The following is a 23371-nucleotide window of genomic DNA, read 5'->3' as shown; positions in this document are numbered from 1 at the left end:
TAAGAACATTCCATTCTATCATACCAAATTTATTTTTGTATCTACTCATCTACTCCCAAAAAATAGAATATTTGGACTACGTCCAGTATTTTTCCTTTGATTAATAACTTTGGCATATATTTTCCCTAAATTATTTCCTTTGGACTTTCATTAAAAAAAAAAAAAAAGGAATTTCTTAATCAGTGATGTAATCAGATTCTAAAAGACCCAACTAATTTATAAGGTGCCAGCAACTGATGAACATTTGTTTTCCTTAACCCATCTATATCATATGTAATATTTTTTATTTCTTTTGATGGCTTGAAAATTTTATAATGTTTCTAGTAACCTCAGTGATGTTTCTATTTTCATTTTTTCAATATTACTGAGGCTGATCTGTTTATCTGTTGAGTATTCTGTATTTCTTCCTATGTGGTTTATTCGTGCTTTTGACCTCAAGTCTAATAGTTTCTGAAAAACATATCAAGGCTTTTGTGGGCCAAATTCTTAAATACTACCGAAATTGTGGATACTCAAATGTGAATACATTCATTATCAGGAAGACGGAGATCTCTGTCTGTTTTGTCCACTCAAGTATTCCAAGCACCTAAAATAATGCCAGGCAAACAGTAGGTGCCCAATTCATAATCACTGAATAAGTAAATAAATCATCACTTAATATTATGAGGCACCCATTTTGTTGGGACAAATATGAGCATTCAGATTTGACATGGAGGAGACAAAAATAAGATCAAAACAGCTGGAGGAGGAAGGGAGGAATGTTTCTCACTCCAGAATTTTAAAAATCCACATAAGGTGAAATGGCAAGGTAGAAAGCTACTGAGGCACCTCTTCAGGTAATGACTTGATATTGTCAAAACATGTCACAGGTATCTGTGGGGTTTTGTCTCTCCCCCTCATTACTGCATGCATTACTAGTGTCAGACTAACTTTACTGTTATCACAGTGTGAAATTAATACAAGCAACAAACATTTTCTCAGCTTTTACTATAATGTGCAGGTACTGAATTAGCCACGGACTAGGGAGTAGGGCATAGAATTCAGTCTCTGTGTATCTATGCAATGGAATCCAACCCTCAAGAAGAAAGAACAAACTACTGACACAGACTACAATGTGTGTGAACCTCAAATGCTTTATGCTAGGTGAGAGAAGAAAGATGCGGAAGAATACATATTGTGTGATTCCGTTGATATGAAATGTCCAGAAAAGACAGATTTATCAAGATAGAAAGATCGGTGGTTGCTTGGGGTTGGGGAATAGAGTAACTACAAAAGAGCACAAGGGGTCTCTTTGGGATGGTAGGATTGTTCTGATGCTAGATGTGGTGATAGTTGCACAACTCCGTAAAATTACTGAAACCCCATTGAATTGTATACTGATGATAGGTAGATTTTACTATTTTAAAATTGTAGCTCGATTAAGTGTTTTTTAAAAAGAGTGGCTAAAATGACCTGGCACTGTCAAAACAGAGCAACACATAGTCCCCAGAGTAGGCAAACATTTAGAACACCGTCAGTTAAGGGCTGCCAGAGAGCCAACCCAGGGGCCTATGGGAGCAGTCAGGTGCCTGACCCGGTACTGGCACTCAAGGGAAGTTTCCTGGAGGAGATGATGTCTGGCTGGGAGAAATTGTTCAGGGAAGAGTAAGTGGGAGGATATGGGTTAGGTCAGACACACACTAAGTCAATGACAGCAGTATTCATGTCAAGGGAGATAGTGCTAAGGCCAAAGCCCACCTCCTTTTGAGCAGGTTTCAAGGAAGTTCAACACTGAATAATGCTTTGTATATTGGTTATAACTACCATTTGTCATGAGTCAGGACCTTCTTTTTAAAGATTTTATTTATTTATTTGAGGGAGAGCAAGAGAGAGCGAGCACAGAGGGAGAGGGAGAAGCAGACTCCCCACTGAGCAGAAAGCCCCACATGGGGCTCGATCCCAGGACCCTGAGATCATGACCTGAGCTGAAGGTGGATGCTTAACCCACTGAGCCACCCAGGTACCGCATGAGTCAGGAGCTTTGCATCCAGTAATAACGATCTTGCAAGTCAGGATTACAGACCCAAGAGACTAGGCAGAAAGGGTCCATGTTGCTTGCTAGGGATCACCTCCCCAGTATGAGGAGCAGAACTGGAATCCAAACATATGGCTGAGTCTAAAAGCCATGATTTCCCATTCTGTTATCTTCTCTGACCTCTGCATAGACATGTGACTATTACTGGTGGAGGATTAATGAGAAGGATATAGGTTCTGCTGACCTACTCAAAGAATTCCTAAAACCCATCTACAAAGAATTTGGCAAATGCAGTTTGACAGGGTCTCAGAGTCACAGCCTTTGTAATTGATCATTGTCCCTAGCACACTGTATACCCTAGCCAGGCATTTGAAATGTGCCGTTATCTATTTAGTTTTGGTTGTGCAAGTAAAGCTGCATAATCCTGGTTCACTTTGACTTCCTGATTTAGGCTAGACAATTATGAAATGCCATAGAAATCCAGTCTGTACTGCATAGCCTTCATTAAATGCCTTTTAATTTTACATGATCGCAAAAAATATTTAAGCTGGTATGAGTAGAACAGAAACATGATTTCTTTTAAGAATATGTTCAGTTTCCCTTTCAGAATTTTTGAGAACTTTTCCTTCCCCTCACCTTTGGCATAAGTATCTACTCCTTATGGGAAATTGTGAGTTGGCTTGGGTGAGGCAAAGACACACATTCTTCTCTGGAAAGAATGGACTTGCATTCCTACAAGTAAAATAAATTAGGCCCAGTTTCTCCGTCCATTAATTATGTGGAATAAACAACCTTCCCCTGCTTGGAGAGAAGTACAGAAGCCCAGCACAAATTTCCTCCCCGGACTCAGGGGAAAGATCACTTGACTATCCAGGAGAAAGCCTGTGGCCTGAGAGGGTTCAGAGGATTGGAACAGGCAAGGCTCTGCAGCCAGATGTTTATAAGAAATCCACTGATAGAGACAATCCCATGATACAATCCACAGAGGACTGCTGCGCTGTGGGGAGAGGCTAGAAATGCAGCAAAGCAAGAGAGAGAAGGAATTTGCATCCAGTTTTGCCCCTGGGAAATTTCCCAACCTTGAAGACAGCCTGTAGAGTCTAGGGAATGTCCTGCCCCCGGGTAATTATGTTATTTTAGTTGGAGTCTTAGAATATGCCAAGAACATCACCGCAGTAGGAGGCGGGTGGTAGGAGGAAGGCAATGCAGGGCCTCTGATGGTCTAGAGTCAAATTGAACCAGCTGGGATTCGCAAGAGAACGGAACCTCATCGCCACCACTCTATAGACAGAGAAATACAGAAATGAGGGAGAAGTTTCACAGTTGGAAATGTGTTTGTGTCTTTAGTCTTTACACACTCGTGACCAATACTGCTACTACCTTATTAAGAGAACCTTAATTTTATTAAGGGATATTGGGGTGCTCTCAGTTAAAACACTCAAGTTTCCCAGAATCCACTGAGGCTGGGAGAGGCCACATGATCCACTTTGGGCCAATGAGATGCAAGTGGAGGTCAATGCGTCGCGCTTTGGGTAATCACGCCGCTCTGGCCTCTTGCCCTTTACCCTTCCCTTCCCTTCCGGAGATTCGTGCAGACGTCCGGCCGCCATCTTTCACCATGAGAAGCATGGCTGAATGCCAGAGGTAACGAAGCTTGCTGGATCCTCGGTGATTCCCAGCACACACTGCGCTAACTCCAGCCAGCCACCTCTGTACTTTTTATAATGTGAGTCCTGTCTTGTTTAGGGCGCTGTTTGTTGGGTCAGTGTTACATGCGGCCAAACAAAACCCCTAAATGATAACAATACAAATGCAGTTAAAGGAGGCAGTGTTTACCTATGATGTGCTAGGTGTAGGAATTAAAGATAAGAAACCCGCTACCCTCAGAAAATTCACACACTAGCGCATGAACGAAAATCCATAAGCAAACTGTTCTAGCAGTTTTCTAAAATGGAGATTTGTTTAAAGTATTATGGGAACCAGCTCATCAGTACTAACAAGCAAAATATACAGAAGTAAATTGTGTGGAATTCTAAAGTATTCCCATACCTTAGGATACATGTGCACATATAGATACATCTGATGCCCACCAAATAGCCACCATTCTTACTATTGATATAACCCCAAACCATGAAGTCACAGCTCTTTTACCCTCCCTTAAGTACCACTTTATGCTTGTTTATTTTCTCTGGTGGGGTCAGAGGACCTCCATGTTTCCTAAGTAAATTTCTCAAGCCTTTGTCAATTCCTTATACACAGGAGAAACCCCAAGAAGTCCAAGAAAAAATAAACTGAGTCTCAAAGAGCAGTGATAACAAAGGACAGTTTGATGCACACCCGGAAGTGAACGCTAAGGTGCAGCAGCCACATTTTCACCCACTGCAGCCCCTGCTTCTGCAACTGCTGGCTCTGCCTGTCTCTTGACTGTGATTCTCTCCCCGTCTTAGTCTTCCTCCTTCCCTGTCTTGCCTAACTCCCCATCAGACCTCACCAGCCTCCTAGATGGCTCTGTTCCTCCTGCTTTCTCACACACCATCTCTCTCTCTATTATCCAATCATTAGTTTTAAAAAATAGTGAATTTTTAGAAGGTTATTTGCTGTGTTTCTTAAAAGGGTTTTTATCCAGGATTTTAATTTTTGAAGCTGATGATTGGATTCATTGATACTTTACAAAAACAAAGATAACTTGCTTAAGAAAATTTTTTGTAGAGATAATACATTCACCTGGGACAAAATTTAGGCAGCTTGAAAATATATACATGAAGTATCTCCCTCACATTGGCGACCTAGCTCCCTTGCTCGGGGCAACCAACTTTGCCAGCTTTTTGTGTATCCTTGCAGAGCAACTCTATATACAAGTAAATACTTGTGCCCATATTCCCACTTTGTTCCATAAAAAGATGGCCACCCTTTATTGCACCCCTTTTTTTTTCACTTAATATGACTTAAAAATATTTCAATACATGAAAAAGTATTCTCATTCCTTTTTAGCTCAAAATGATCCTTTCCATGAACGTATCATAATTTAGCCTTTGGCTGATGGAACTTTAAGTTGTTTCCAACCTTTATTTCTTAAAATAATGATGCAATGAATGGTATTGTATATGAGTCATGTCACAGAAAAGAGTATATTTTAGGATAAATTCATAGAAGAGAGTCAAATGATATAAGCACCAGTGATTGTGGTAAGTATTGCAAAATTTCCATTCATAAAAGATACTTTTTCACACTTCCACTTGCAATGTATGGCCATGCCTATTTCTGTAAACCCTCACCAACATGAATAATCAAACTTCTTGGACTTTGTCAATTTGATTGGTAAAAAATTGTCTACCAGTATATAGTATTTAATTAGTTCCAGTATTTAATTAGTTCCTCTTATGAATAAGATTTTTCATCTTTTACACATTTCAGAGCTATTTGTAACTTCCTTTCTGTTAAATATCTATTAATAACCTTTATTGTTTCATCTCTTAGATTGGCAGGTTTTTTTAGTTGATATTTTCCAAGTTCTTTATTTGTTGGAGAAGTTAAACATTTATCTGTGATATAAGATGCACACACCCCCCCAGTAGGTCATGAGTCTTTAGATTCTGCTTATCAAGTATTTTTACCTTGCAAAGATGCTTAGTTTAGATGTAGTCATACATGTTCATCTTTCCATTTCTGGTTTCTAGGTTTTGTTTCATATTTAGAAAATCCTTCTGATAGACGGGGATTTTTTTTTAATTACCTTCTTATTCATGCATTATATTGGGTGTCAATAACTTGTTTCTTATGAGGCTGGTACAAGTTAGACAATGACCAGGAATCAAAGCATGGAGGGGTGGGGAATGAGTGAGAATCTGGATTCACATCTTCTCTACTTGTGGCTATATTACCAGGTAAGAGGGCTTGGACTTACTCAGACATCCACCCCATCTACTTGTCTGCAGTGGGCAAGTGAACAGGCCCACAGCTCTGCAGGTTAAGTGTATGTGAAAGGAGGATGCTAAAATGCTTTGGTGACATGCATGCATAAACATTTGAATTTCTTCTCTCAGCATGTCACAGCGGCACATCTTGCTGGACATCTATATGCTGCCTGTCTACATATGTTAGTGTTACTGTTTGTCCTCAAAGAAGAAGATTCTGGAAAAACTCTTAACAGCTTAAAAAAAAATGTGTCATAGAGAGTGCAGGGCTTGGAAGAGAGTCAGTCAGCATGTGCACTCCTTGGCTGAACAGGGCTTGAGAGAGAGCCAAATTTAGATGTGTGTAATGAGGCACCTATAATGAGCTAGGGCCATTCTGCCTCTCCCCCCTCAACCCCTTCCCCAGTCACAGTCTCCAACCTTAAGGGTCCCAGCTCCTTCCTCCAGATGAGGTCATAGTGCCAGATAGGTACCCGAAGTAGGAAAAGCTGCCCTCCTGTAGGATTGAAAAACCTCCACCAGTCAGTTCTGAAGATGGCAGCATCCAAATTTTTAGAAGCAACAACCCCTCTCTAAGTGTCCTTACAACACCAGATGAGCAGAGAAGCTGGCCACATACCAATCCAAACTCCACATATGGACCAGAGTATCTTGACTTACTTTCGAGGAACCCTACTCACTCAGGCTCTTAAGACCTATCTTTGGTCTTCTTATTTTTAGGGCATTTGAAACCATGTCCTTTGTACACAAGGTTCTAAACTGAGAGTAGCAGCCAGAACCCAATGGGTGATACATGATAGGTCACTCTAAGGATATTAGCTTCAATCATCAGGTGCTCCCAGAGCTTGAGCTGGAGGAAGATGAATGATGGAGCTACTTGGGTCCAGAAGAACAGAGTGATGGGAAGCCACAGGAATCAGAACTAGGAGATTTGGGTGCCAAGAGGACAGGTCATTTCAAGTCAATGTCATGGACTGTATCTATGTCATAGACAGAATCTTGGGGCAGAGTTAGAAGTGAGAGCTCAGGGATAGAGTAGGTTTATTATACTCAGAGTCACAGCTCTGTGTGGGAGCCAAGATGGTACAGGTGAGAAAATGCTCATTTGCTGCCCAGCACCATCACCAGCTGGATATGTGATAAAGTCCTTTACCATTTGGGGCAGGGCACTTGGCTAGCTAAGTCAGTGGAGCACACAACTCTTGACCTTGGGGTTGTGAGTTCAAGGCCCACATTGGGTGTAGAGATAACTTAAAAATAAAATCTGTTTAAAAAAATAAAAACAAAACAACAAAAACAAAAACACATTTGGGACATCAGTTACCACACAGGTGAGACATGGTTAACTCCACTGGTTTTAAGAGAGCCCCACTTGTTTCTGAGTTGGGAAGGGAGAGGAAGGGATTCATTTGAGTCAGGGACTCAGGATAGATGAGGACAGTGCTGCGCCCAAATGGAGGAGCAGCTATACCCATAAGAATTCTATAGACAGGTCCTTCCTCTGTTCCTGATTTGGGATTCAGGTCATTTGAGGACATTTTCTATCTGAAACTATAGCAGTGACTTGCAGCTTAAGTGCAAGTAGAGATCAGGAGTCCCAAGAGAAATGGCTCTAAGTTATGGACTAAAAGGTAAGGGTAATCAGCATGAAAAGAAAAGAGTGCCCATTCATTAATTCAGCACTGTTCACTGAACCCTTAATGCCAGGTACTATTTAAGGTGCCAGGGATATAGCAGTGAACAAAACAAAGTCCCTGCTCTCATAGTACCTCTCCTGTATTCTAATGGTGGTGACAGATGATAAATGAGATATATATATGTATTTTTAAATACATATTTCTATATTTATGTGTTTATATATGTCTTCCCTCCTTCCCTATCTGTCTGTCCCTTTTGCTGGCTCTATTCATACTTACCCCTAGTGCCAGTACGTCATTAGTGGAGGGAGGATGCTATTCTGGATGGGATGGTCATAGAATGCGTCATTGATTCTGATGGCACATTTGAGCAGAGCTAGAGTGAGAAGAGGGAAGGAGCAATGTAAACACAGAAGGGAAAGTGTCCAAAGCAAAGGGCACAGTGAGCCCAGGGACAGGCAGGAACGTCCTGGGTGCCACAAGGAGGCCCCAGTGGCTGGAAACAAGAGAGTAAGTGTAGCATCATAGGGGATAAGATCATAGGTTGGAGGGAACCTCGTGATACAGGCCACATAGGCCTTGCAAGCCATGATAAAGATTTAAGGATTCCTTTTGAGAGCAGTGAGAAGCTGCTGGAAGATCTCCTACTCATCATGTTACTAGAGGGCCTGAATGACACTGTGCCATCACTTGAATGGGATTCTCCAGGGCTGTACTTACCTCCTAGCCTGTGAAAGATTGTGCTTCCCAAACCCCAATTTTGGGGTGAATGGTTGTGCCCATCAGCCTCCGATTGTGTGCTTCTGGGCTGCAGTGGGGCCTGAAGAGGGGGAGAAAGACATAAAGGCTGCGAATCACAGGAAGCTTGAGCAAAGCCTTCCTCATCTGTACAGTGGTAGCTACAAGCATGGCCTTGTGGGTAGGGGTGGCCTTGACCTTCTACTTGAGCAGCATCTTGCACAAGTCAATGACGTTTACTCCAGTGTTTAGAAAGCAGTTTCTGCTTCCTAGTCTCTGAATTCTTCCTCCTAACCTCTCCATAGACCAGGCCTATGCATAAAAGTGCCTAGGAGGACACCTGCTATGTCCATTTTCTTCTGCCTGGAATAAAGTACCAGTAGGCCCTTCACAAGCTTCTTCCTTACATAGGAAGTGAGACATCCCCTAAATTCCCCATACAGTTAAAGGACAAGCTTTGTCTGCAAAGTATATAGGCTCAGTTGGGAAACCCTGCACTCCACATATGATTCAAATACATTAGCAGATATGCATTGCAAAGGAACCCAGATTCCAGAAGCTGATTTCTTTCACAGGTGCCCTTCCTTGAAGCCTTAGAAAATGCAGGCAGTCTTGTCGTTCTTTGTATGTTGTGCGTGCGTGTGTGTTTGGCTTACAACAGTAAGGTTTATTTTTTGCTCATGCTACCTGTCCACTGTGGATGGTTGTAGGTCTGTGCTGTCCTCTTTCCAGGCCTGAGGCTGAGGCATAATCTCTGTGTGCAACGCACTTTTCCTCATCAGAATCATTTCCTGCTAATGGTTTTTGCAAAACGAGATGGAACACCATGCTTTCTTTTGCAGAATAAACCCATACTGCCTGTCCCAAATCACCATCTCACTCCTGTCTGCCTGTTTTGTTTTTATCATAAAGTTCTTGAACACACACATTATAATATTGTCAAAGACTATTTAATGACCTACAAGAAATACACATAGGAAAGAGTCTGTTCAGTAGAGTCATGTGCATGTTCCAAGTAAAGGTAAATACGTGTCAATATTTCTAGCAAAGTGGTGGCGTTGTGGGTGATTTTTATTTTCATCTTTTTCGTGTCTATTTTAAGTGTAAAAAATAGTTTTAAAAATCTTTACATACAAACTACCTGGAAATAATGTCAGAAAGTTACAGTCTCAACCTCCGTCCTTTCATCTAACAACTCTTTACAATAAGGCCGGGCCAACAATCCTCCTTTAAATAGAGCACATGTGTGTGTGGTAAACACTCATGGACTGATCCTCTAAGCCACTGACCAAACTCCTTTTGTTAGGCACACATTTGTGGCTTGGAACCATTCACACAAAAGAGCGCAGAATTGGGAGAGATTTCCGACATGATCTTGATCCTTATTGCCCGCTAGGGTCAGAGCTCTCCCTACCGCGTCGCTGACTGAGGCTCCTCTGGTCTTCACTTCATCACATCCCAGGATGGGGAGCACAGGGACAGGAGACTGGCTATTAGTGGATAATGGGCTTAGTTAAGAAGGGTCACCTGGGGCGCCTGCCTTCGGCTCAGGTCGTGATCTCAGGGTCTTGGGATCGAGTCCCACGTCGGGCTCTCTGCTCAGCAGGGAGCCTGCTTCCTCCTCTCTCTCTGCCTGCCTCTCTGTCTGTTTGTGATCTCTCTCTGTCAAATAAATAAATAAAATCTTTGGAAAAAAAAAAAAAAAAAAAGAAAGGTCACCCTATGGAGAGGAAGGAACTCCCATTGTCAGATTCTGGCCCCCAGATCTCCAGCACTTCACAGCTGTATGCATCATGGGAAATGAAAGGGGGGACTGGTGGCAAAGAGTTAAAGTTTGCATAGTCTTTCTGCTGCTTTGATTTAAGCATCTCTTTTAGCTCATCTTAGTTTCTCTTCCGTGCTGCCTGGCATGACTCAAAGATTTGTCTTCTTCTCTGTTTCTCCTTTCTCCTGTCTGTGATTTCTTTCTCCTCTAAGTGAAACAACAGCAGCAGCTTCTTTCTCCCCACTTCATCGTGGCCTCTGGTCCTCTGCAGCTGTCCCTGTGCATGCAGGTCCCACCCTGTACGGAGCTGGCTTTCCTTGACTTCCCCCCACCCTCCTGTCTTTATCATGCTTCTTCCTTTCTTCCTCAAAACTTTTTCATCTCTCTTTCCCATTCAGGGACATAGGAAACCAGACATTATAGTAAGGCCCCTCCAAATGTAACTCAAAAGCGGTACCTAACTATAAAACAAGTTTAGGGAAAAACAGATCATTTTTGCTTTTTGACTTTCCCAGTGATGATCATTTCAGTGCTTTTTTCCCTGCATTTTTATTGTAAAACACACACAACATAAAATTTACCATTTTGAAGTTCATAATTCAGTGACATTAAATACATTCATGGTATTGTGCAACCATCATCACTCTCTAGTTCCAGAACTTTTACATCACCCCAAATGGAAATTCTGTGCCCATTAAGAAGTCCCACCACTTCCTCCCCTCTCCCTGCCTCTGGCAATAACTGAGCCATGTCCTGTCACTTTGGGTTTGCCATTCCCAGATATTTCATGTAAATCAAGTACGATATGTGGCCTTTTGCATCTAACTTCTTCAACTCCACGTAATGTTTTCCAGCATGTTTTATCACAGTTGTAGCACGCACCAGTGCTTTTGATGCCTTCATTCAGCATGCATTCATTTCTTTATATGTTGGGATAATGTTCCACTTTGTGAATATACCAGTTTGTTTATCCATTCATCAGTTGATGAATATTTGGGTTGTTTCCATCTCTCAGCAATTGTGAGTAGTGCTGCTGAGAACATTTGTCTACAGGTTTTTGAACTTGAACATAGGAACACAAATGCTTTTTTTTTTTTTTTTTTTTCCTGAAGTAGTAATTTTTTTTCTTCACAGCACAGGCTTGTTTATTCGTTTCTTGCTGGAGGCTAGGGTGTGTGTGCCACTACTTTGCTGATGCCCCAAGCAAAGCTCAGCCTGACCACTGGCAATGTCCTGTCTGTTCTCTGTTCTTGTGCCTCCCCTAATCTTTTCCCCTACTTCCTTTCCTCTCTTTTCCCTGCAGAGATATGCATGTGCAGCAGTTTGGAATTCATATTGGCAAGTGGATTTCCTTCCTCTTATAGAGGTAGAGGTGTGTGTGTGTGTGTTAATACTTACAATAAATATGTCTAATTCAGAGAGGCCTTAGGTCTCAGTTCTCAGCTTCCCCTAACAGGGCCCCTTTCCAACTCAATTCCAGGAAAGCAGGCTCCAAGAGCTCAAGACAGGAGAGGCCTTTCCTGAGGCCTCGGCTCATAAAACCAAGGTGTGTCTGGGGCTCAGGACTCTGTCAGACTTGGAACTTGAGCCTTCACTTGCTGGCTGCTGTCAGAGTTCAGTGCTCCCTGCCAAACCCTTGGAAAGCTGGGGGCCACAGAGAAGAGAAAGGCATCAGATTACCACCTCCAGAAATGTGGGGGTTGCCCTATCTGACATTCCCCATGTACAGTGTCCACGTGAGGAACCACAGGCATCATTAGCATTTGGGATCACATCACAACATGCAGTCTGATTCTCTTGCCGCCCCTCAGCGGATGCCGTTGCTCCTTTCCCCTTTGCCTTCCCCACCTTTCTCCTGGGTTTGCCTTTCTCCCCTTCCACATCTTTTCCAGATCAGTTTCTCAGTTGATTTCCCCAAAAGGCTCTCCAGTTCTCTCCTGTCCCTTTGATTTCCTCCCCCCTCTTTTCATCCTCCAAACTTTTTCTAGCCATTCCCTGTCTTCTTTTCTTTCTCGGTGTGTCTTTCGGATCTGTTTCCTTTGACACTGGTCCCAGGCCCACTGCCAAGTTTCAGACCCATTAGTGAGGTGCCTTGCTGACTGAAACACAAATCAAGACTGATCCGAGTACAATTAGCAGCTGCTCGCACCTCATCTGGAAAGCATTAGCCAGCACTGAGTGTGGAGGGAGGGAAGTATTGATGCCAAACGGAGTAGATCTCCTATTTTGGAACATGAAGGGATATGAAGGGATCCTGACCCAGTAGATGCATAACTGAAAATAGATACAGACAGACAAAGAGGCCCTCATAAGAAGCAAAGATGAAGGGCCCATTAACTGACTTTGGGTACCCTTCAGCATCTAGGCCAGAGATACAGACTTCCCCACATTCGACTCGGGTGTATGAGTCATCGTACACTCGGGTGTACGACTGTCATCCAGGAAAAAGGGCTGTCTGTTCCTTTTTTTTTTTTAATTTTTTGTAGATTTTATTTATTTATTTGACAGAGAGAGACACGGTGAGAAAGGGAACACAAGCAGGGGGAGTGAGAGAGGGAGAAGCAGGCTGCTTCCCGCTGAGCAGGGAGCCTGTGCAGGACTCAATCCCCAGACCCTGGAATCATGACCTGAGCTGAAGGCAGACGCTTAACAACAGGCACCCCTGTTTGTTCCACTTAGTCAGATATTTAAACACTTGTGTGACACAGGAGTTTTCTGCTTCCGCTGCATACTGTATTACCTCCATACTGCTAGAAATCTAATGTGCTGTAAAAATCACCTGGCACTGAGTTAAAAATGCAGATTCTAATTCACTAGCACTGGAGAGGGGCCTGAGATTCTACCTTTATAACAAGCTGGTGGTGAACCACACTTTAACGAAGGATTTAGGATAGTTCAGCCTCTGTAGCTTTGGTCAAATGCCTCTGCGAGAGGCTTATCCCAGTACCCTCTTCCTCGTTAGCACTCACAGTTATAATTAAGGATAAGTGATGTAATTAGCTGTTTGATGCCTATCTTCCCAACTCAAATGCAAGCTGCCCAAGGGCAAGGACCAGGCCTGTCTGGTTCACTGCTGCATCCCCGTACAAACCCTGTGTGTTACATGTAGTAGGTGTTCAATAAACATCTCACAAATGAATGAAGCAGCTTAATCCTCACGGCCCTCAAAAAATCTCTTCTCTTTCAACGAGCCTTCCTAGTTCAGCAGTCCTTATCTCTATCTGCCTGGTGGCATTTGATAATTTTCCATGTGTTTTAGCCCCTCAGCTAGAGCATTAGCTGTTTAAAACTGAGACTTTATCTTCTGAGTTGCTGAACTTTTTTAAAGCCATTTGGAGAAATCTCCAACCCCCCACTCCCACCCCATCTTAGTACTGGCTTGCTCTAGTAGGCATTTAATGTTAGTTGATTGAGAGACCCTAGGATGATGCCAAGTTCTATTTAGACCTCAATTATAATCCCCAAGGGGTGGCTGAATTTTCACTGGGCCCAGAGCCAAGGTCTTACATGCCCCAGTGGAAAAACCTTTAATACTACCTAACACGTTCATGGGGCGGGAAGGCTGAGACATTATATGTACACAAAATCAAGAGATGTAATATCATGAGGCTCCCAAAGCAGTTATAAATCAAGCCACTGCAGAGGGCTGACTGCACAGCTGTGGCCATTACCTCACTCCTCTTTTCTGCGCTGAAAACGATGGCTCACATCGCACAGTTTTACTTGCCGGGGTGGGGGCTGATCTTGTCCAGGATTAGGCAGTCCCTTTCTTTTTGAAACACAGAGAAATGGCTCACAGCATTCTGCCATAGATAGAAGAACCTGATTTTGTTTAGAATTCATTGGACGTCCTATTTTTCAAACATTCAGGGCTTCGTGAAACCCAGTGTGCTTTTGTCAAGCACTTTCTCCTCATAATCTTAAAACATGTGTATTTTAAGGGACATTTAATGCATGTGTTTTGGATTTATTTACCCTTCAATCATCAAAATATTGTTATGCAAGACCTGTTTGATGTTTAAGAAACTTTATGAGCATTACTTGGAAGTTTAAAAACCTTGCTTTCAGGGTAAAAAACAGGAAGTGGTGTTTTTCCAAAAACACATTGCCTTTAACACAAAAAGATTTGAGGGCCTTTCCAGAATCCTAATTTCACAGGGCTCAAGGGGTTTAGAGCCAGGACAGCCCAAGCTCAAATCCCTGTCTCTTCAGTGACTCAAAGCATAGCTGCATGTCCCAGGCTCGGCAGACACGGGCTGCCACACTTGATTGGAATTTGTGACCCTTCCAATACCCAACGGTGACAAAGCTTAATCTGTCTGGAGACTTCCAAGCATATTTTACAGCCGGTACCCGAGATGCATGTTCAATGTGTATTCCTGCAAAATGCCTGACTGTGGCCTGATTATCTTCTTAAGCAGATAAGGCATAAATCTCAGGGTGTTAGACAGCTTTTGAAGTTTGAGAGTATTTGGCAAAGAAAATCCACCAGAATGCAGCTCAAAGTTGTAATCTGTGAGGTGGATTTTCAGTGATCTAACTGATCTCAGGTGGGACATGAAGCAAGGAATGAAAGGTGTCCCATGTGGCTTGTTAAGGCCCCATCCCAAATTGGCTTTAAAAACTGGGGACTCTCACTTCTGTCTCTGAGTTCTGATATACTTACAGGTGAAATGACTGGGGTGGGTGAGTTTCAAAGACATGTCGATGGGCAGATACACAGGGTTTATTTGTAATATCTTGTGTAAGCACAATGAGTGAGGAATAGAAAATATAAGAAGAGATTCCAATGAAAGAAAAACTATGGTATGTCTAACACAAAGGAGAAACTCAGTGAACAGTTATTGAGTGAGGAGTGACAACATATTGCAGAGAATAGATATCAGGACAGCTGGACCCACAGCTGTCAACTCAAATAATTTTCTTACTTGTTCTAATGCAGGGACGTGGAAGCTTGGGGTTGCAGGAGAATGGAAGACTGCTGCTGGGCAGGTAGCCGTGGCCTATGTAAGTGTAAGAAGCAGAGGCATAGGGAGGTCTGTGTTCACCAGGCCACGTGGCCTTCCTCCCCATTGTCCTCCTTCCTCTGCAGGCTTAGAGCCCAGCCTACAAGGAGCAGAGCCCTGCCTAGGGAAGGAGTCCCCCAGGAATGATACTCAGCAGCTGAGTTAACCACTCAGCCAGTTTTACTGCAGGGCCTGCCATCTGTCAAGCGTGGCATAACCATCTCAGAGCCACAATGGTGGCAAAGATACAGTAGCCTCCCTCAGGGCTCACAGTGTGGCAATGGCAAGTGGCCAGCTTCCTGCCTGCCCAAAATTCAAGTGAGTGTGAATGGAAACAGCAGGACAGAGGAGAGATGAGCAAGAGACGGAATCAACAGCACTACCCCCGTACAGATGTGAAGGGCAAAGGAAAAGCCTACATTAAGAGCACCGTTAAAAATTTCAGGTCTCAGCCCCTTGGGGAATGGTGGTGAGACTCGCAAAACTGGAGATTATAGAGGAGGAAAGCAGTTGAGAGTGAAGATGCCAGGGTCAGTTTGAAACCTACCTGCTTAGTCTTGTGGGACATCTCTCGAAGATAGCACTAGGGATTCTTTTCTTTTTTCATTTGGGGAGAGAAAATGGCTGCCCCGAAGGTTCTCACACCACCAACAAGAAAGAGAGAATGAGCTTGAAAGTCCTCGTCAAAGGAGTTCCATTCTTGCCTGGTGTGCCACCCAGAGACCAGCAGGAACAGTTGGCTGTCTTGGCCTGGACATGTCTACATCAGAATTAGCACACCAGTGTGTCTCACTTCTGATCATCATAAATGTTCTCAGGATGAAAGAAGAGAGTCATCTCACACCCCATTAAATGGATCAGATGTGTGTGCTTCAGTGGGTAGTGGTGAATCTACATATGGAAAAATGTATTCAGAAATGCCTGACTCCAGCACTTAAATTCCATGGCACACATGGAAGGAATTGAGGAGATAGCCAGACTTCCAAATATTCCACCCACGCTGTGTAATATGGTGTCCTGATGCATCTGGAAACTGAAGAGTAACATAACATGGCAGGAAAACCTCTTCACAGCTAAACTTGGACACCTTGAACAAAACTACTTCTTTACGGGATTTCTGTATCACTATGGACTTTGCCAGTTCCATAATATTCTGAAGAGTAACGATAGATAGTCACCTCTGGCTATCTAGAATGCTTTGGCAAATTCGTTGTTTTTTGTTTGTTTGTTTTTTAAGATTTTATTTATTTATTTGACAGAGATCACAAGTAGGCAGAGAAGCAGGCAGAAAGAGAGGGGGAAGCAGGCTCCCCGCTGAGCAGAGAGCCCGCTGCGGGGCTTGATCCCAGGACCCAGAGATCATGACCTGAGCTGAAGGCAGAGGCTTAACCCTCTGAGCCACCCAGGCACCCTGAGTTCGTTTTTTTAAAGAGCTAAGTGTTTCAGGGAGCAAAGCATTTATCCTTTAAATGCCCAAACTTTATTTCAGTGATTTTGAATGAAATCTTTCCCTAAGGAGTATAACTTTTTTTCTTATTATGTGAACTTAATTTCACTTGAAGAACACCAATGACAAACTATGCTATAATAAGAGATGTGCTAGAAATAAGTACATGCAAAAACTTGTGAAATCCAAGGGTCTGTAGTCTATTTAATGTCCATCATACTGATGTTAATTTCCTCACTTTGATAATGGATTATACTTATGTAAGTTGATATTGTTGGTGGAACCTGGAAGAAGGGTACATGGGAGCTATTTTTGCAGCTTTTTATGAGTCTAAAATCATCCAAAATAAGTTTTTCGTTTTTTTTAAAGTATCTTGTAATTCATTGATCAAGTGGATGAATAGAAGAAGGGGGAAAGGAAGTGGGGAGGGAGAGAAGAAGGAAAGAAGGAAGGAAAGAAAGAGGGACTCTGGATGTTTAGAGATCTAAAAAGCTATATGGGGAGAGAGTGTGAAGTATCAGAAATGTAGGGGCTTTACATGCAGGCAGGCTCTGAAGTCATACCCCCTTCCTAACTTTGTGACAGATTTCTTTTCTTTTTTTTAAGATTTTATTTATTTATTAGAGCATGAGAGGGTGGAGGGTCAGAAGGAGAAGCAGACCCCCTGCTGAGCAGGGAGCCCACTGTGGGACTTGATCCCAGGACTCCAGGATCTTGACCTGAGCCAAAGGCAGATTTAACCAACTGAGCCATCCAGGTGCCCTTGTGACAGATTTCTTAAATTCTTTGAACTTCCACATTTACCTTCATAATATCAGGGATAAACATACACCCTGCAGATGATTGCTGTGCGGATTAAGTTAAACCATATGCCCAATACACCCAGTAGATGATCCATCACCCGGTGGGTACTCAATAAATTACCCTATTCGAAGTGCTTCATAGTGTGTGGTTGTAATTCTCTGTCTTGTTTCTATAGCTCTGATTACTAATTGTCGGGATTCCACTCTCACACTTCAGTGCTCTCTGCCTGCTCCCCTGTTTAGTTGGCTGTTCCACACCTGCTGTTAGCTTGATATAGTTATTAAATAGGCTCAAAATGAGAACCTCTTCTGTAAATATAGTATTTTTGTTCCAGCCCACAGACATTAAGTTTAGCTGCTCAGAAAACTTTTTCATTTGACTTTCTAGTTTGGGGCTGAGTTCCAGATGAATGAGGTCACAATATTAATAATCATGGCCACCATTTATTGATCATTATAATGCTAATTATGCTACACATTTTATGTACATTATCTCATTTAATTCTCACCACTATTCTCTGTTTTAGTCACTACACTGGAGATTGAGAATTTCATTCCTGTCCAAGGTGCCAGAGTTCATTGTCGGCAGAACTGACATCACACGACCTGGCTGAATCCAGAGCCCAGGCTCCTGTCACCAAAAATATGATAACAGCTTCCTATTCTTTCATTGCCATAAGAAGTACTTTTATTTTTTTTTTAAGATTTTATTTATTTGAGAGGGAGAGAGAAAGATCTTGAGGCGGGGGAAGGTCAGAGAGAGGAGCAGACTCTCCACCCAGCAGGGAGCCTGATGCAGGACTTGATCCCAGAACTCCAGAATCATGACCTGAGCTGAAGGCAGTCGCTTAACCAACTGAGCCACTCAAGAAATTAGTAACCAAGAATCTAGCTCTTTAAAAACCTCGAAAAGATAACAGTACTGGGAAAAGCACTGTTTTAGACTGTATACCCTTCATAAGTGTGTGTTGAGTGTCTCAGTAAAAAATAAACAAACACATAAACAAAAACAGGGTTTCCCCAAACTGCCTAAAGAAAGAAAAGTTTCTTCGAGAAGTTTCCTTCGTTCTACATCCTGACTTCTCCTCATGCCCTGTGCTAAATCTACCTCCTCCTGCACAGCACAGCGAGCCAGGAAAAACCTCTCACAGAACAGGAAGCTGTAGGATTTGAATTACATAATTTCGCTGTCTCTAGGCACTCTCTTAGGAATTGCCTACTATGCATTTTGAAGAATTCTTGTGTTTGGTGACCAGACATCTGAAGAAATGCTAATGATCTCACCAGACATCTGCAGGTGTTCATTGCTCATGAGCTTAAGCCCACAGTGGGAGCCATGCTGGTACACACAAAAGAAAAAGAAGGCAGAGCATTTGGGCTAAGGGGCATGGCATGGAGAAAATGTGCCTATTCTGTAAAGGAGCAGAGGCCAGAATCCAGCAAGGTTGCAGACCTAACCAGCTATAAAGTCAGAGGAGTCCTCAAACAGAAAAGGTTGCTGGGCCTTGGCACATATTTTGCAATGGGTTGTGGTGTGAGAGATGTTTGGAACAACTGTAAACAGGAACTGCCATGTCCTTATTAGGAATAATCACTTCTCCAGGCAGAGAGTGGCTGTTGATGCTGTGTTTGTGACCCCCTTCCTCTCTCCAGGCTCCAGCCTATCCTCTCCATTGCTCCTGTAAGAACCCATTGAGTCTGTACTCTATGGCCGCTCTTGGAGATTGCTGCTCGGTGGGGCCCAAGAGAAGAAAAAGCCAGAGATTCCGTCTGGTTGGGGCCACCTTGATCCCAGCTACTCACAAGAGCTGTTTATTCCCACCAACACTGAGCCTAGTGTAGCCCTCCTCCCTACAGGGTGGCCTTAAGAGCTGTCCAGCAGGCCTGGCAAATTTTGTCAAAGTCAGAACACTGGGCAGGACTTCAGGGGGTGGGCCTGGGTGCTCAGCAGCCTGGATTTGGAGAGGCAAGAGCTCAACAGAAGGTAGAGGCTTATGAAAAGAGCAGATTGGTGCCTCAGCTTCCTTGGTGGGAAGTGCATGTAATCTGTCAGGCCTCTGTGCCAGAGGTCATTGCCCAGGGGTCACTTCGATCCAGTATCACCTATACATAGGTAGTTAAAATTATAGGCTGTGGCAACAGACAATATAGGTCAAAATTCTGGCTCTGCCTCTTTTTAGATGCATGTTACTGGGGATTAAAGTAAGACTTGGCAAGGAGCTGAATAAGAAGAAACAAAGAGCCTTTTAGAAGTCTAGGCATAGGCCACATTGCCTCAGAGGAGGTGAAGGTCGTTTATAAAAATTTGAGATTAAGGAGACTGAGCAGATTTAAAGATGAATATGAAGTCAGTTTTTCACATTTTGAGTTTTGAGAACTACTGAAATAAATGAAAATGCCAAGTAGGAAGGATGAAAATATGAAATGGAGTTTAGGGGAGAGGTTAGAAGTAAATTTTCTTCATCATTGATCCATGCACGACATTCTTTATTTCATATATTTTACCTTTAACAATATAATGAACACTGAACCTCTAACCCAACTAACTGTTACCTATAACCCACACATACTTGGGTATAGGTCCATATCCATGCCCCATGCTTCCAGCCCAGAGGAAACCATGATCCGGAATCCTTGTCTATAATTCCTTTGCTTTGTTTTCTGTTTCATTACATTTACATTCTTGTCTAAAAAATCAATTGATTTTGCTTGTTTTTGAACTTTATAAAGAGGTAATACTATGATGTCTGTTGGAACTTGTTTTTGTCACTCAACCTTATGTCACTAAGATTCAAACATGTTATGTGTAGTTAAGTAAGTACCATTAGGTTTCACTACTATATAACATTCCATTGTGTGAAAATTCAGTTTCTATTACCTATTGTCATTGGGTGTATGAGGTATTTCCAGGTTTTTTTGTTTTTATTTTTGTTTTTGTGTATTTTTGCTATTCTGAATGGTGAGCTATGAACATTTTCTCATGTGTCTCTTGGTGCGTGTAGGTGACAGTTACTCTTGGGCTTATACCTAGGAGTGGAATTGCTAGGTCATACAACATACAGATATTTAACTCTTCAAAATCATGCCAAAGTATTTTTCAGAATAGTTGTGCTAATAAGGCAAAGATTTGAGAGGTATCACCAGGGCAACGATTAGTCATAGAAGGAGATGAGTTTGTCCAGGGAGAGAGTGTAAAGCAAGAAAAAAAGGACTGAGGTCTGATTCACAGAAACATGTACATTCAAGTATGTACACAAGGAAGGGGAGCCAGACAAGGAAATAGAAATGGATGGTCAGAGGGGAGAGAGCACAACCAGGAAAGAAGAGAATCAAGCACTCCAAAAGAGAAGAGTTCTTTAAAGACTAGGTAACCAACATCAAAGAATGCTGCAGAGATGAGAAGGATAAAGGTAAATAAAAGGTCATTGATCTTTCAAAAAGCTATTTGTGGCTTTGTTGACTGCTGAGGGTCAATGCCATATTTCCAGAGATTTATGAGTAAGTGTGGGTGGGTGGTAGAGAAAAATACTGTCATTATAAATACCATTTGGACAAGTTTGACAGTTGAGGAGTAGATGTAGGAAGTTAGAGGAGGTAGCAGAGTTGAAACATGATTTTTAATTTGTAATTTTTTTAAGAATAAGGAAGACTTGACATGTTTACAGATTGAGAAGTAGAAGCCAAAGGAAAGAAAGAGATTGAAGAAGTAAGAGGTTCATTGTAAAGTCTTTTAAGGATTGGGAAAGGATGGACTCTAAAGCACAGGTTTGTTCTTACCAACTCTATTTCTCTGAGAGAGGGAAGATTTAAAAAAAAAAAAAAAGCTTTAAAATACATCAAAAATTATTGCCATCATGGCAGCTAACATTTTTTGAGTGCCCCATGTAAAAGATAATTTCCTAAGCACATGTTATCCTTCTCATTTAATTTTTAGAACAGTTCAATGGCATGGGTACTTTTTAGTCCTCTCTATTATAATTTCCATTTTCCAGAAGAGGAAACCAAGGCTTAGTGACATGACTAGAACAGGCAAGCTGATTGAGGCCACGTGCTCTGAATTAACAAACACAAGAATTAGGAATGTGGAACAAGCTTACATGAGATGGCAAAAGCTGAGGGCTGAAGGAAATCAGAGATATAAGAAAATTGAAAGAGGCTTGGACTAGGCACCATTGGTAATATGATAAGGAAATGGAGAAAGAGGAAAGAGAAGTGAACATATGGGACTCCTCCTATGTTTCAGCCTAAGTGCTAGGCCCTTTACATACATGGACTTTTTTTTTCTCAATAGAAAAAAATAAAAAGATAACTAAGAAATAGCAAGGGCCCAGTAGGGATTAGAAAGCATGCAAGTGTAATGGAATTACACAGTCTGGATTTTCTCCAGTATGCTTAAATGCCAGGAGCAGGAATATGAAGACTATGCAGTTGAGTAAGGGTTGGGTATATAATTGTGGAAGCCAAAAGGCAATAGGGTGGATGAGGCCAAAGAGAATCACTTCCTGGCTAATGGGGGGTGGGGGGGCTCTTGGGGAGAAAGCCAAATAAGGTAATGGGGGCAGATGAAAGAAGAGGGAAGATCAAGAGACTCAAGTTCACAAAGGGGAACAGAGTCAGTTCAGCATTGGTGTGAGTGGGAAAGAAGTGGGAAAGTGAGAGCTTTAGGCCCAGGGACTTTCTTGGTTTGGGATCTTAGAGGTTGAGCCTCTGAGTGCTGAGTAATTTCCAGTGTGGCCACTGGGGTGCGGCTGACAGAGAAGAGAATGTAGATGAAGGCCACTGAGACTGAGAAACCAGAAAGTTGGGCTATACATAGCACTTTTCAGTTCATGTTATTTTATAATCTTTAGAACCACGATTGGGGTAGGTGTTACTAGAGACATTACATTGATGACCAAACTGGGGCTCTGCTTACTTGGAAGAAGTGCTGGAATTTGAATTGAATCTTCTGTGCCTACAACTCCCACTCAGCATTCAAGACTCAGTTCAGATATTATCTGTTAAAACAGAGCCAGATGCCCTTCTGGGATGTCCTGAGTCTTTCTATTACCGTGTATTGCAATCGCTCATTTACCTGTCTCTCATTAGTATATAAGAAGATGACTAGGTCTTTATTTCCAGGGCCTGGCACCACTTCTGATCCAGAATGGGCTCAGTAAAAGTTTATGGAATTAATGTGTTTAAAAACAATAGACTGGGTGCAGAGACTTACCAAGCCAGGAGTCTCCATTTCCAACATTCGAACTTCAAGTCCTGATAAGTTTGGTTTGGGGTGGGGTGGCGGGGGGGAATGATTATAAAAATAAGATCAGTGTGGCAGAGGCTAATAGAAGGGCAGCCAAGAGAAGCAGGGGGTGGGCTTATCTGGATAGGAATGCATTAATTAATTCATCAAAAGCCCCAGTTTCTGGGAGGCCACCAGGTACAACTCTGGTTTATCCTATCTCCATCACTCCCCTCCTCACCCTAGCCAGCCGCAAAAGAAAGTAGAAAGGGTATCCCCCTCCTTGAAAACCCCTCCTCTACCTCCTCACCACAGACTGCTTCAATCCACATTCTTCACACCAACCTTTCTTTTTGCATCCCTCCCAGCTCTTCCCCTAATGTACCTCCCACTCTGCTACGCGTACACACACACACACCCATGTCATTCCATCCCCAGATGAGCATCTCTGCTTGCTCTCTCCCTGGCGGCAGCTCCTTGCTTTCCCAGACTGAGAGAAGAGAAAGCCTGTTTTCAGTTAAGCTTTGGTCACACACAGATGCCTTTTCCATTACTCTTGTTTTTCCTCTTGAAGTGTAACATTTCTAATTAACTCTCCACAGGGGAGGAGGCCCTGTGTTAATCACCCCCATGTGAGGGGGGCAGGGTCCTTGGAGGCCAGCCCCCAGTTGCCTGCAGCTAACCCCTGAGCAGGCTGCAGCAGGAGCTTCCTCCACTTTGGGGTAGGGATGGTGATCCTGTTGGCACAGGTTGAGGGCATGTCACAGGTTTGCCTGCCGCTGTGGCTAAGGTCTGTGAAATGGACATTATTCCCAGTTCCTTT

The 23371-nt window shown here is 42.7% G+C and overlaps 1 long non-coding RNA gene across 1 annotated transcript; it reads left to right on the top strand.

Moving 5' to 3' along the window:
- Window positions 1-3625: 3625 nt before the first annotated feature.
- Window positions 3626-22574, top strand: LOC116566964. Its single transcript, XR_004276060.1, has 3 exons — window positions 3626-3740; window positions 15011-15075; window positions 22446-22574. It is a non-coding gene; the product is annotated as an uncharacterized LOC116566964 (long non-coding RNA).
- The last annotated feature ends 797 nt before the right edge of the window (window positions 22575-23371 follow it).

This window comes from Mustela erminea, chromosome 1, assembly GCF_009829155.1.
Source record: "Mustela erminea isolate mMusErm1 chromosome 1, mMusErm1.Pri, whole genome shotgun sequence".
Taxonomy (NCBI): domain Eukaryota; kingdom Metazoa; phylum Chordata; class Mammalia; order Carnivora; family Mustelidae; genus Mustela; species Mustela erminea.
Note: the sequence above shows the minus strand (reverse complement) of the source record. Positions and strands in the feature narration are given on the sequence as shown.